The following is a 13,679-nucleotide window of genomic DNA, read 5'->3' as shown; positions in this document are numbered from 1 at the left end:
TCCTTATCAGCTCCTCTATTACTTGCAGAAGAAAGTTGTCTTCCACACAATCGAGGAACCTCCTGGATTGCTTGTGTCGGGCCGTACCATCACTCCAACAGATGTCAGGGTGGTTGAAGTCCCCCATGAGGACAAGGGCCTGTGAGCTTGAGGCTGTTCCTATCTGCCTATAGAGCACTTCATCCACATATTCCTCTTGATCAGGCGGTCTGTAACAGATCCCCACAATAATGTCCCCCATCGCTGCTCTCCCTTTAACCCTGACCCACAAACTCTCTGTCGACTGCTCACCCGTCCCCAGACAGAGTTCCATACTCTCCAGCCTATCCCTAACATTTAGAGTGCTTTGACCTGGAACCTGATGAAAAAGTTCATTCTAAATTTTTTTACAGGTTCAGCAGTGCCAACTTATGAATATTGTACAAGGCAAGGGGGCTATTGTCTGGTCCTGCTTAGTTTTAGCTGTCACATTTTATTTATATGTAGCACAACCTTACTCTGAATGGCATTGTTGGTAGCAAGTCCGGTTGCTCCTCTAGTAGTATCTAGTTTTTACCAATATATTTCTGGTGTATAGGTTTTAGGGTTAATAGGTAGGTAGATACTTCAGGCTTCACTGACAGCTCAGAGGCACCAGAATCAAGCATAAACAGTTTTCGCAGTCAGCAGTTTTAAAACATGAAATCCTGAATGGCAGCTGCTACTCTGAGCTGTGAGAGATTACAAGTGGAAGGAAAAGCCAAAAAAAAAAAAGAGTAATCTCATGGCAGACTGCAGTGGTTTGGGGTTTCTTCTATGGACAACAGTGGGGCTGAGTCAAGCTTAAATAGCTTTATGTGTTTTTCTATCCTAGTAAAGCCACACACATTCTCAAGGCTCCTCTGCCTGTGGAGACACTGCAAAGGTAGCACGTGCATTAACTTTATCTCCTCTACTGGTGGGCTGAAAAAAGCAAACCTAGTCAGGCAGGCACAGCAAAGGCAAAACAAGTCTCTTGCAGGCACATACAGCCTTTCGGAAGATTAGCCTTCCGAAAAAGAATACCATATTTCCTAGATGGTCCACAGAGAAGACCTGGTCTGCTCAGTTTAAGGGCATAACCTTTGACAGCCAGGATCTCCAACTCAAGATCTCAGCTTCCTCGCTGTTTTGTAGAGGGAGCATGAGCATCCACCTCAAGTCCCAGACATACTTTGCTCAGGAGCAATCATTACAGAAAAATAGCAGCCATCCTGTAGCTGAGAGACTGCTTACTCTAAAACCCTGTCATAAACTGGCTGGCAAAGAGTATATTGAAGGAGTTTTATATTCACAGGGTGCAGAGATAAATGAGGTCTTTCCCTTTAAAGGGTTATTGTCCTTCACCCTCTTCCCCGCAGGCAGACCTTTGCTCTTTGGAGAGCTCAACTGAAATCTGTATCGCTCATCAGGGGCACAGGGCTTTACAGCACACAGAGTTGGAGAATAATTAAGGACAAGACACAACAAGTGCATTACAGAAACCGGAAGGCAATAAGAGAGAAGGAAAAAGATTACAAGCAATCGTGGCATTATGTAGGCCAACAGCATGCACAGCTTGACAGTTCAATATGTAACTTGTAAATGATACACAATTTTACAGTTCAAAAATGTTACACTGAATCAGTGCTTCAGCAAATCCCACTAATCCTTGCCTTGGATCTAACAGTACACCCACAAAAGCATAAAACTGCCTTACTCCTTTCGAGGTGTCTGGCATTTTCTGAGTTCCAGAGCAGGCAAATTCTCTCAAAGCAATAACTTTTTCAGGTCCCAATCCTTATCCTCTTTCCACAAAAACAGACCCACACAACTCCACAGCACTGCAATGGAGTTTCAGCGAGTAACTCAGAATCACATCTGCAAAGCCAGCTTCGTGCCCTGTATATCTTGGCTACCACTTAACAATGCAGAGCTGAATGTGTTTGTGGAGAAGGTGAGGATAGATTCTCCCATTGGGAATAGCAGCTGCTTGTGTATAGAAAACTACCAATTATAAGAATAACTTAGGAAAAGCATAACCTCAAGTTGTTGTGTTGAAGCTACCTATTAATGTCAATTACATCAAGTAAAATTACCTGGCATTTGCACATAGTGAAAAATATCACTGTAAAATTCTGACATGTTGCTATAGATTATCAGTTCTTGTCTAACTTGCTACAGAGAAATGTTAGCTGGAGATTATGATGAAGAGGAATAAGACCAGAAATAAGACAAAAAAAAAAAAGAAAACCAACCAAAACCAACCATGGAATCACAGAATCATAGAATCATAGAATGGTTTGGGTTGGAAAGGACTTTAAAGATCTTACAGTTACAACCCCACTGCCATGGGCAGGGTCACCTTCCATTAGACCAGGCTGGCCTTGAACACAGAAAATGAAAGTTTCTACAAAGCCTACAATAGATTTCTTAAACAAAACTGGGAAGCTTTTGTTTTACTTCGGTTTCCTGTGAAGCCCAAAGAGAAACCCATGTATTACGGATTAGGTATCATGCGTGGCAGAAGCTGCCTACAAGTATCAGGGTTGGTGAATGACCAAATAAATGTCCATGTTGCTAAGGACCTAATATTTGGCTTGAAGTAAAGGAGATGATGATGAAAGGTGCTGAAAAAAATTAAATTATAAACTATATGGCAACTGTAATTGTATTTCATTCAAGATTTTTATGGATCTCTTTATATTCCTTCTGTGTTTTAGCAAGCACAATTATCTCAAATATTTCAGTCACAATTTAATTCAAAATGCAAATAAATTATCCTAGAACTTCAGAAAAGAGACCTCATTATCCGAATAGAATCATTAATAGATAATCAGTGTAATTTTGTAGAGATGATGTGCAAAATCAAATTGTGCATTTTAAAAACTGTGTGTGAATCCCTGGCCCTAATAAATCAGTAGGAATTTGGCAGCTTATTTAAGAGGGAACAGGATCCCACTAAGTATCATTATTTCAATAAAACATATGAGTTCAAGTCATGATGACAAACATGAAACAGTTTAAATCTATCCAAAATCTGCTAACTCTTTTTCCCAGATAAAAAAATCAAGGCCTGCTAAATGCTCTCATTTGAATTAACAATTCTTTTAATAATATGAAAAAGAATAAAGATCCAAAGGACTCTCTTCTTCCTGTAAGACATTAGAATATAGGTGCTCTCTACCTTAAGATAAAGCTCTAGAAACTCACAGTGCACTCTCTGCTCATGCAAAAATCCATCTGCTGCACAACTTTTCGTTTTCTCAATTTGAAATGGTACCTTGGTGTTGGTTGTGTTTTATCAGTTCCTCGAATATAAATATTGAAAATAAATACATGGATTTTGCAAGATGTCCAAATCATGTGTATTATTTTTCCTAGTGAATAGTAAATAATCTCTTCATTCTCTGCAATATTTGTCACAGTAACTTGGCATCCACTCACATTCAGACAGCAGTAGGGTGAATATAGTGTAACAGTTTGCTGATAAACGCTCCCACTCAGATCTGGACACTCACCTGCTCTGCCGCAAGCATAGGATCAAAGACAAATATGTTAATAGATCTTCCAGAAGAGATATACTTTTTTATCCAGAAGCTGTTACAACTTTTCTAATCTCCCCAGTGATTTATGGCATCACACAGAAAACATCATTCTAACTTGCAAATGCTCTTCCAGAATTTGCAGTGCTGCTGAATGCAGAAATACCAGAAAGTCAAATGGATCAGTCTGCATGGCTCCATGATATTAATTTTCTCACTTTATTGCTGCTGAGTAGATTGGTTATAGGACTGTTCATTGATTACTAAGCTAGCTATTTCTAAATTCATTTTCTCACCTAACTTACTCTATCAAACCTTCCTTATTGAAAGAATGTGCTTTTAAGAGATGTGGGATACATTTCTTTTGCCAATCTAGTAAATTTGATAATAGCCTGAAAAAGGACCCTAGATTCCTTTCTCTTAAGTTTCTTACTCATATATTAATTATATATAGCATTATATTACTGTACAATATATAGTAAAAATATATAGTCTCATTTTAATCTGAAGTACAGTGACTCAGAAGTTCTCCTTAATGACCACTAAGAAGCACTGTAGCTGGCACACAATGTCCACATTCTTTCACAAATGCCAGCAGGATCGCTAATATGAATGTCTTTTTGTATTCTGTCTCCCACAAAACAGCGGTCTGCACAGAGGAGGCATTCACAGTGCACTAGTATAAGCTGATGCCAAAGGGAAGATGTACCCCCATCTTTCTCCCAAGGGCTCCAGGTGGGATGGAGCCAAAAGGGAAGCATTGATCTGTTTGTTTCTCATGGAGTGAAAGAAAAAGAAAATGAGTCAAGGGGCAGGCCTGAGATATGCCTGATTTATATATGGTCTTCTATGACAAGTCAGTTACCTCTGTTAAGAATAAGAAATTTTACAATATTGAGAAAGATTTAATAATTTTATGAAGGTGTAGAAATGTGAGACAGCTAACTACGTCAGACTGCTTATTAACTCTTTGCCCTCCACTAAATCAATTGCTTGCCACGTAGGGTTGCTAATGCTACATGTTTAGAAAAACATTTAGGTGAGAGAGTTTGCATACAGGATTTCTTATAGGTGAAAAACTCTGCGTACTCATTGCACATCTGTTCACAGTGCACATATCACTATGGAGCCAAACTTGTTAGCAAAGGTGCAGTGGGCATTGGGGGGGCCTTTGAACACCGACTGAAATGGGATGGCAAGACAGCTGATACTGCAGAGCAGCTCTGCCTGGGGTGAAACCTCTCTGCCCTGCAGGGTAAACAAAAAAACCTGTGGGACTTGACAGTCTCAAATTAGAAAGAAGGTGCTACTGCAGAGGCTGGGAAACAGACAGGTGCCATAACAGTTGTCTTACCAAGGAGACAGAGAGGAGAACTGTGAATAGTTACCTAAACTATGGAGAAGGGGCAGTCGTGCTTAGTCACCTTCTTTTTCTCCTTGCAGTCACAGTTTGTTCTTCAAGCCAGTGATACCTTTGTGACTGCAGGAAGAAAATTAACTGTCTGAGCACCAGGCAACTCAGGTTTATACTTGCAGACTTGGCGAAGGCTTGAGCTGGTCATTCTTAATTCCCCAAAAATTTAAATCCAGACTTACACAATGACCATCAAGCACAGGGGTTCTGTGAAGCCAACTAAGCAAAACCTTAAGGATGACAGTAGGGTTTTGCATCTTGCCTCTTCAACTCAACTGAGTTAACCAGCCAGCCAAGAAAATAAACTCCCTAACCAGAGCTTGTTTCTCTCAAGTCCAGGCACATCCACTGTGGATCTGTAAGGAATTTGCCTAAACTTGCCATCATAGCTTTTTAACACAGGAGGCTTCCAGAGAAATCAATACATGCATTTTCTAGCTGGTTTATCATCCCTTAACTGTAAGGCTTAGAAAATGACCAATCATTTTCAGGTAAATGTAACCTGAAAAAAGTAGCACAATTAAAGATTTTTTTACCCCTCCATATTGTAAGGCTAAATATGTACTGCACAGGCACACCACAATTCAAAGTACAATTCTACTTCCAGGTGTTGTGTTCTTTCATGAAGGCTCACAGACTTTATAAAGTAATCTCGCAGGAGATGAGGGCTCATTGTATAGGGCTGTGCTAAGATTATTCCAAAAATAATCAATAGACAGCTACCCTACTGAGTGAGAATATTGCAGGGAAACACCCTGTTATGGAAACCTACATCATCATTTTATACCTAAGCAACAACAAAAAGAAAGGAAAGATTGTTAAAACTGCAAGATGTGCAGGAAGACTGTCATCAGAGCAGGAACTGGTAAGTGAAACTGAAAAATATTAAATTGTCTTTTTTCAGACAGTTATGGGGTTTGAACAGCTTCCTTTGCACACCCTCTGATGGCATTACTAGTGACAAAGAATGCACGATCAGGAGCCTGCAGCTTAGTTCAGCCGCTCAGGGAATTTTTGTTCTCTCTGCTAAGATAAATTAGAATAACAAATATTGGGAGAGACTAGACAGGCAGCTCACCGTGTTAAGTGGTTACCATTTATGCCCCAAGTAGAAACATAAAGTAACAAGATTATGTCTGATTTACAAACAGGCAAATATTTACTCTACTTGGAAGAAATAATGATGCATTGCTGTTTTCATGCGCACCTTTAAGTCTGTACTCATGTAAGAGTTAGACTTTTTAAGGCAAAGCTTTCATTGTTTAATTATTTATGTTAGTTTTAGCATTAATTTTTCATAGCCATTGGCCACCTGTAAGATAAAAGAGAAATCAAGTTTTAAAGTGAGAGAAGCAAATATATAGAACTGTATTTTTAAATATAAAATTGCTACATTAAAAAAAAAAAATGCAGAAAAAGTTCACGATCTCTGCGTACAAACTTCATCAGTAATTCCAAAGCTAAGATAACAAATCCCAAAGGTCACATCTTCCAAGTGACCTAGCTGAGCTTGGAATCATTCTGTGGGCCTCTCTCAGTGTTCTTAAGTAAAGTCTCCTGGGCCTTAGTGATATTAGATCTTTTAAGCCTGGCAGCTCTCATCTTTCTCATTTCTCTCCTGAATTATAGAGGAACTCTGCCAAGACACTCTGGATATATCCATGGTTTCCTTTGCCCATTATGTAAAACTGTAAAACATCTCACACAATTACCACTATCCAGTAGGAACTTATTGAAATTGATCACCTTTAATTTTTTCAAGAATAAGACCACAGCAAATAGAACTGATGCAATGCGACTTTCTTATCTGAGGTTCAAGACGTTTTCACAACAAACAACATAGCCACAGAGACCAGAGCAAATAGCACACCAAAGCAGCAAATATCTGAGACACTTTCATTGCTGGTGCTGCTGCAGCTTCTTAGTCTGGAGCGAGCAGGTCCAGAGAAGGTAGTTGTGGCAGCTGGCAGGAGGCAGAGGGCCAGCTGCTAAAATGTATTATGGTCCTTTACAGACATGCTTAGCTTGTCCCATATTTGATATCACAACAGATAATTTTCTGTTCAGTTTAAATATAGGACTCCAGATTCCCCCTTACTGTTTTAATGAGACAATGTTTAAACTTTGCATCTTCTGAATGTACCTACTAAATTGAGTGAGATGATAAAGCATGATTTTCAATTTTAAACTGTAGAACTGTCAATGTGTATTATTTGCATGCAACCTCTCATAAACACTCTTGGTTCTCAATTAAATCTCTAATAATCCTTTCTTAGAATGCTATGTAACACAAGCTAATGAGAACTAGTAACTGTTATGTGCATGTAATAGACCACCAACTATGACATAACATCGACAGTTGTAGGCATTGACTTTAAACATGAAAATCAAAAGAAAAACATGTCAAAACCATGACTATGTGGATAAATTATTTTTATTATACAATACTGTATAATAATGTACATTATTACAAACTTTAATGTACTAATCTTTGAGGAGATTACCATGAATGTTTGTCATGTATTATGTGATTAAAATTTGAGTCCAACTTCTCAGAGCAATGTCTCCTTATTATTACTTGTAAAAGCTTTAATTTTTATCGGGCTTCCACTGACCACTGCTTTTACTCTACAGAGGTTTTCCTGAAAGACACTTACTTTCAAGCAGGACTAATAACTCTACAATTGCTTCATTGACCCAGTTTATTTCCTGGGACATTCCTAATTTTACCTGCCACTCTCAATTAACTTCTTTCTTCTTGCAGTTATTTAACTAACTCAAGCTTTTCTACCAAACAGTATGAGATTCACCTGACCAGACATAGACGTCTACCTTATACCTAACCATTCTGTAATTGCTCAGGAAAAATAGGCAATCCTAGGACTCAATTCATCTCATTCTAATGTAGATGCCCAAAATAATGGAGTAAACTGTATCGCCAAAAGTACCTTTTTCATTCACAACTGAAAATAAAGGAAGTGCAAGATGGCTGGTTCAGTGGAGTTATCTACAATCTAAACCACTGGCTGAGGTGTTTAGGTTTCTTTCAAATCCAAATTCTTTAAAATGAAGTATTTTTGATTGCTTTTTGAGGCCTGCTTTTGTTAATTGCCTCTTTTTCATGATGAACCAACAGCCATTTAGGTATGATCATTGATTAGGTGTTTGACCAGCTTTGCACCATCACACTCCCAAGGTATTAGAGAGTTCTCAGTGGAAACTGTGTACCATTAACCTGGCTTTCAAAACTCGTCAGCTTACTCAGTTACAGATCTATGGTTGCTAGGCAGAAGTGTACACTGGAAAAATGCCTTTTAAGTTATATAACACAGCATGCTGGAGGTTTAACATTTTACCCGTTCCAGAGGCTAAATTGTGAAGTATATCACTGTATTAAAATAGAAAATGTAAGTAGAATTTTAAAGTTTAAGGACTCAGATGATCAATATAGTCTAAAGGCTCAAGGACAGGAGTTAGAATGTACTAAATGTACCTCAGCAATAATGATTTAGAATTAGAATGTAAAATAATGCAATGATACCTCAACAAAGAGATTAGTCTTTGACCCTCAAAACATTATTACAGTTTTTTTATCTTTCCTTTTTTTAAACAGTTCTGAAGTAAAAAGTAACCTGAAAACAATTATTAAATAAAATGAAAACAGGAGGTAATAAAAACTGCCTCAGCAAAGAAATATCTGATTGAGCACCCTGCATAAACACACATAAGTAGATCTAGATGCAAAATTTTTACTAAGTACCTGTCACATAAATCTTGTTCTGAATCTTCTCATTCCTCTTGGTGTATTTTTTAAAGGCTTCTCTATTAAGGAGATATTTATTTTTATTAGATTTGCATGTCAAGGGGTTGGCAGCAAGGGAGACTACAAGGATAGCTTTTGTGAGAAGCTGCTAGAAGCTTCACCGAGTCCAATAGAGCCAGTGCCAGCTAGCTCCAGATAGACCCACCACTGGCCATCACCAAGCCCATCAGGGATGGTGGTAGCACCTCTGGGATAATGTATTTAAGAGGCAGAAAAAGTTACTGGACCAGGAGTAATTGCAGATAGAGAGGACATGTGAAACAGCTCTGCATTCACCAAGGTCAGTGAAGGAGGTGGCGAAGGCACAGAGCAGAGATTGCCCTACAGCCCATGATGCAGACCACGCTGAGGCGAGCTGTGCCGCTTCAGCCTATGGAGGTCCACAGTGGAGCAGATTTCTACCTGCAGCCCATGGAGGACCCCATACCGGAGCAGGGGGATGCCTGAAGGAGGCTGTGACCCCTCATCTCCAGTGAGTAAGCTCGCGCTGGAGCAGGCTCCTGGCAACACCTGTGGCCCCATGGAAAGGGGAGCCCACAGTGGACCAGGTTTGCTGCAGGACTCATTACCCTGTTGGGGACTGCACACTGGAGCAGTTAATGAAGAACTGCAGCCCCTGGGAACGACATTGCAAAAGCTCATTTAGGACTGTCTCCCATGGGAGGGACCCTACACTGGAGCAGGGGAAGAGTGTGAGGAGTCCTTCCCCTGAGGAAGAAAGAGTGGCAGAGACAATGTGTCACGAACTGACCAAAACCCCATTCCCCATCCCCCTGTGCTGCTGAAGGGGATGAGATAGAGAATTTGGGAGTAAAATTAAGTCCAGGAAGAAGGGAGGGGAAAGTGTTTTTAAGATTTGGTTTTATTTCTCATTATCCTACTCTGATTTGATTGGTAATAAATGAAACTAATTATCCACAAGTCAAGTCTGTTTTGCCCATGACAATAATCAGTGAGTGTTCTCTCCATGCCCTTATCTTGACTCACGAGGCTTGTTGTGTTTCTCTCCCCTGTCCAGCTGAGAAAGGCAGTGATTGAGCAGCTTTGGTGGGCACTTAGTGTCCAGCCAGGTTGCACCTGCCATAAAATCATAATTCTTCTCCCCTCTTAATCCTAAATCATAAAGCCATGATTTTCACCTATTTTTTAAAGTTTAGAAATGAGTTACCTGATCTTTTAACAAAATCTTTGACAGTCTAGAGGCAGTTCTGTCTTTGTATTGTTGTTTTTAAATCATTCAAAATGTTTTAAAATCATTTCAACATATTTGGGTATGTTTATTTAATACATTTCTGTGAGAGAAATAGATGGCAGCAGTATTATTTGTTTGATGATATGTCAGCTGTTTCTTCCAATGAGCTGGTGGGAGAAGACCTAATTTCTTTATCACCTCTGATAATGCTTGGAAAAGGAGTCATTCCCCTGCTTTAGATAAAAATACACTTCATAAGGCAGCGAAGTACTGATTTACCTTGACAGTTAATTGACTAGCAGCAAAGCTAAATAAATGAGTTTATAGACTGAAACATATCCCTCAGCAGTATGTTTGCCGATGACCAACATTCTCTTTAGATTCCAGGTAAGCCTTACTTTGCAGGCTTTGAGATTTAATTATGTATGGCAAAATTCTCAGATACGAAAAAGTCACCATATACTTCAAAAGTGAAATCTGCAAAGTTTACACTGAAAATATGACTCTTCAAAATGAAAGTCATAAACCACCAGGACAGCTTATCAGCGAAGGTGATAAATTTTCCATTACCTGGACTCCTTATGGCCTTGTTTTAGCAAAGCACTTTAGCTTCCATATCCATAAATTCCACTACATAGGTGTAGTCACAAACATTTTTGTCCAGGAAGATGGGTTTTGTGGACTATCTAGACAAGAATATAAAACTGCCTTTGCAACATGCTCCAGGGGGAGCTGCAGAATGCAAGAGTGACGTTAACTGAAGAGCTCAACGGAGCTGGAACACTACTTCTTTGTGCAATGTCTGGTATAGAAAAAGTACGTGTAAGTCTGCTGAAATGCACTTAGCAGCACCTGTGTATCTCTTACATTCAAATTGGCCTACACACAGCAGCTGTAGGCAAGCAGTAGGGCTACAAGGCACAAACAGACATAGAATCAAGGAGGAGTGGTGTGAAGATGAACCTTCTTGGTTATTTAATTGGATGAACAGAAAGCAAAGCAGGTTTATGTATGACTGCATGGTAGGTAGTCCACTACCCCCTATATCTCAGCATGACCTTTAGTAAAGCAGAAGCCAGAAACTTCTTTTTTAAATACAAACCACTAGAGTGGCAGGGATCTCTAATACGATTTTTCAGAATTTATGAGCATGACCGTACCTCATAGTGCAAGCCATTCTGCAGAAAAACAGCATTTTAGCATTCTGCAGGTAACTCTGCCAGCAAGCAATCATGGAGGCCACAAATGCTCTAGCTTTTGTGTTAATATTTGGTGAAAGTAGAAATCCTCTGTCCAAAATGATAGAGATTCAAGGATCAATGTAGAACACAAGTCTTTCCTGGATCTCTGTAGAGATTTAATTCTGTAGGTTCCAGTTAAACTAGTTAAAAAAATGTCAAATCAACATGCATTCCGTGTTCTCCTTTTTGAAAGGACAGAATTGCAATTTAAAGCAGGTAACTATGCTATCTCCAATTTCTACTCCTATGTCATTTCTGGAGATGACAGCCACTCCTTATTTATCCTGCTGAATTCTGAATGCCTGTCTAAATCCTTCCCTCTGGGTCTTTCAAAAGTGTAATATCATAATAAGCTGCTGTTTTGGATAAATAAGAATTGACAGCACAAAGTTTGATAGAGATTCATTTGCCTTTACCACCAGGAAGTTTGTACATAAAATTTTCCTTTGTTTACATGTTTTGCAGTCACTCAAAGGAGCAAACTGGTGTTCATCTAATAATCAATTATGTATCAGGAGTCAGTATTCCCAAACTTAATTTCCCATAAACAAAACTGCCATGCAGTTGAGTGTAGGCCCTTAGTTCTCACTGACAGTAGCACAGCTCCATGACCAAAGCATCTTCAGCTTTGCCATTCTACAGCCACCCCACTAATACAAAGAAAAGCCATCAGTTTGGTTGCATTCATAAGCAGGTACATCTGCCAGAAATCCACATCATAATGTTAATCTGAGTGAAGAGGAAGTTAGGTCACTGCTTCAAGGAGTCCATTACAGTTTGAAATGCATAGCTGGTTTGCCAATGTGACACAGATCTTCTGCCTGACTTTAGATAAATCACCCAATCATTCCAGATTACTAGTACTGTCAGTAGCAGATCTAGTTTAAGCTCCTCTGTCCAGATCCTCCTCCTTTCCACCTCTCCTATATCAGAACTTACTTCCCTCTCAGTCATGCAGATTTAGCTGTATAACTGTGCTTCACAAAAGTTTTGTGAAAATATGTTTTGCCTTTCCTGTATTGGAGTTTTCAGTTTCAAAATTTGAACAGTTGCATAAACTGGTTTAGAGACTGGTTGCCTGAACAGGTACAACTGAGGAATGTCATTTTCTGCTGGGAGATTGCAACAATTGCAACACAATGAAGTGGGAGCCTAACAAATTATTAGAGAGGAGCTGCAGTCTTAAGACTGGATGACGTTAACATATTAGAGTAATTATTCACCCAGACTGCATTCATGAACATACTGACTGTTAGAATCCACTTACAACTGCCACTGGTACTTGTTCAGGAGCCTTTCTTTTTCTTTTTTTTTTTCCTGCAAAATAAAGTGCTAGCACTACAGTATGATGTAGCTTTGCATGTGCCTGGTATATATTATGAGACTTACACTGTTTTCCTGAGGTCCATTTTAGATGACGGTGAGAGAAAGGTGCTATGAAAGTTTCCAGTGGAAATACCTGCCTGTATCAGTTCAGGCACCAAGGTACACAGACATGATCTGCTTATCTGATGGCTTTAAAGGCACATATGCAAAAGCTGGGTGATTAAATTAGAAATCCCACTTCAGGATACTTACATCAGCTCAGAATGTATAACATTCCCTTTGTCATGAAAAGACAAAACATTTTACTAATTTTATGTTATTATTATGCGCTTCACATCCTTGCCATTTGTAACCATTTTCAACATACCCTCAGATGCGTAGCAGTGCCTATTAGCCTGTAAACCTTCTTAGCAGGAATATTTTTCAGTATTAATGGCTTCCTTTATACCATATTTAAATAGATTGATGCACCTGTACATCTGCAAGGTTGGTGGGTTTTTTTTCCTAATATTTGGATAAATATGTATTAATTAACCTTAACAGATATTAAGAGTTATTATGTAAAAGCTACAAGCTCAGAACTTGATTTCCCAAGAAGTTCAAAGACATTGTAAATTGTTATCACCGAAAGCTGTGTCTAGTGAAGGCACAGGTACCTCTCTGCTTTGACAAAATCCATCCTAATGAATGCAGTAATTGGTAGCAACAAGACTCAGCACCATATGTGTTAGATCCCAACCTTACTGGCCAACAATATTAAATATTAGAAAGGACGTTAAGCACCTGTCTTCTTATTTAAACTTTCTGATAGTATTCTTAGCAAAAAACCTACTTTAATCTTGACTGCAAGATTTTTTGGATACACAGATCAATGCTCCAATTTCCATCAGAACTACTGTGTACAATTATCATCAATTTTTCAGTAAAAAAATAAAGTTCTGTGGGCTAGATATTACTTACTTTAGATTAGTTTCATGGAACACAACTGGGGAACACATGTTGTAAGACATTTGCTTGCTTCCCCTGTCCTACAAATCACTTAACACAGAAGATTGTCTGTGCAGGGAGTATCAAGAATTATCCCATGTAAAAGAATCACTGCAAATTGTTTTAATACATTTAATACAGAACGGATGGACAG

This window comes from Psittacula echo (genome assembly GCF_963264785.1).
Source record: "Psittacula echo genome assembly, chromosome: 4".
NCBI classification, from domain to species: domain Eukaryota; kingdom Metazoa; phylum Chordata; class Aves; order Psittaciformes; family Psittacidae; genus Psittacula; species Psittacula echo.
The sequence above is the reverse complement of the archived record's forward strand: the minus strand, read 5'-3'. Positions refer to the sequence as shown.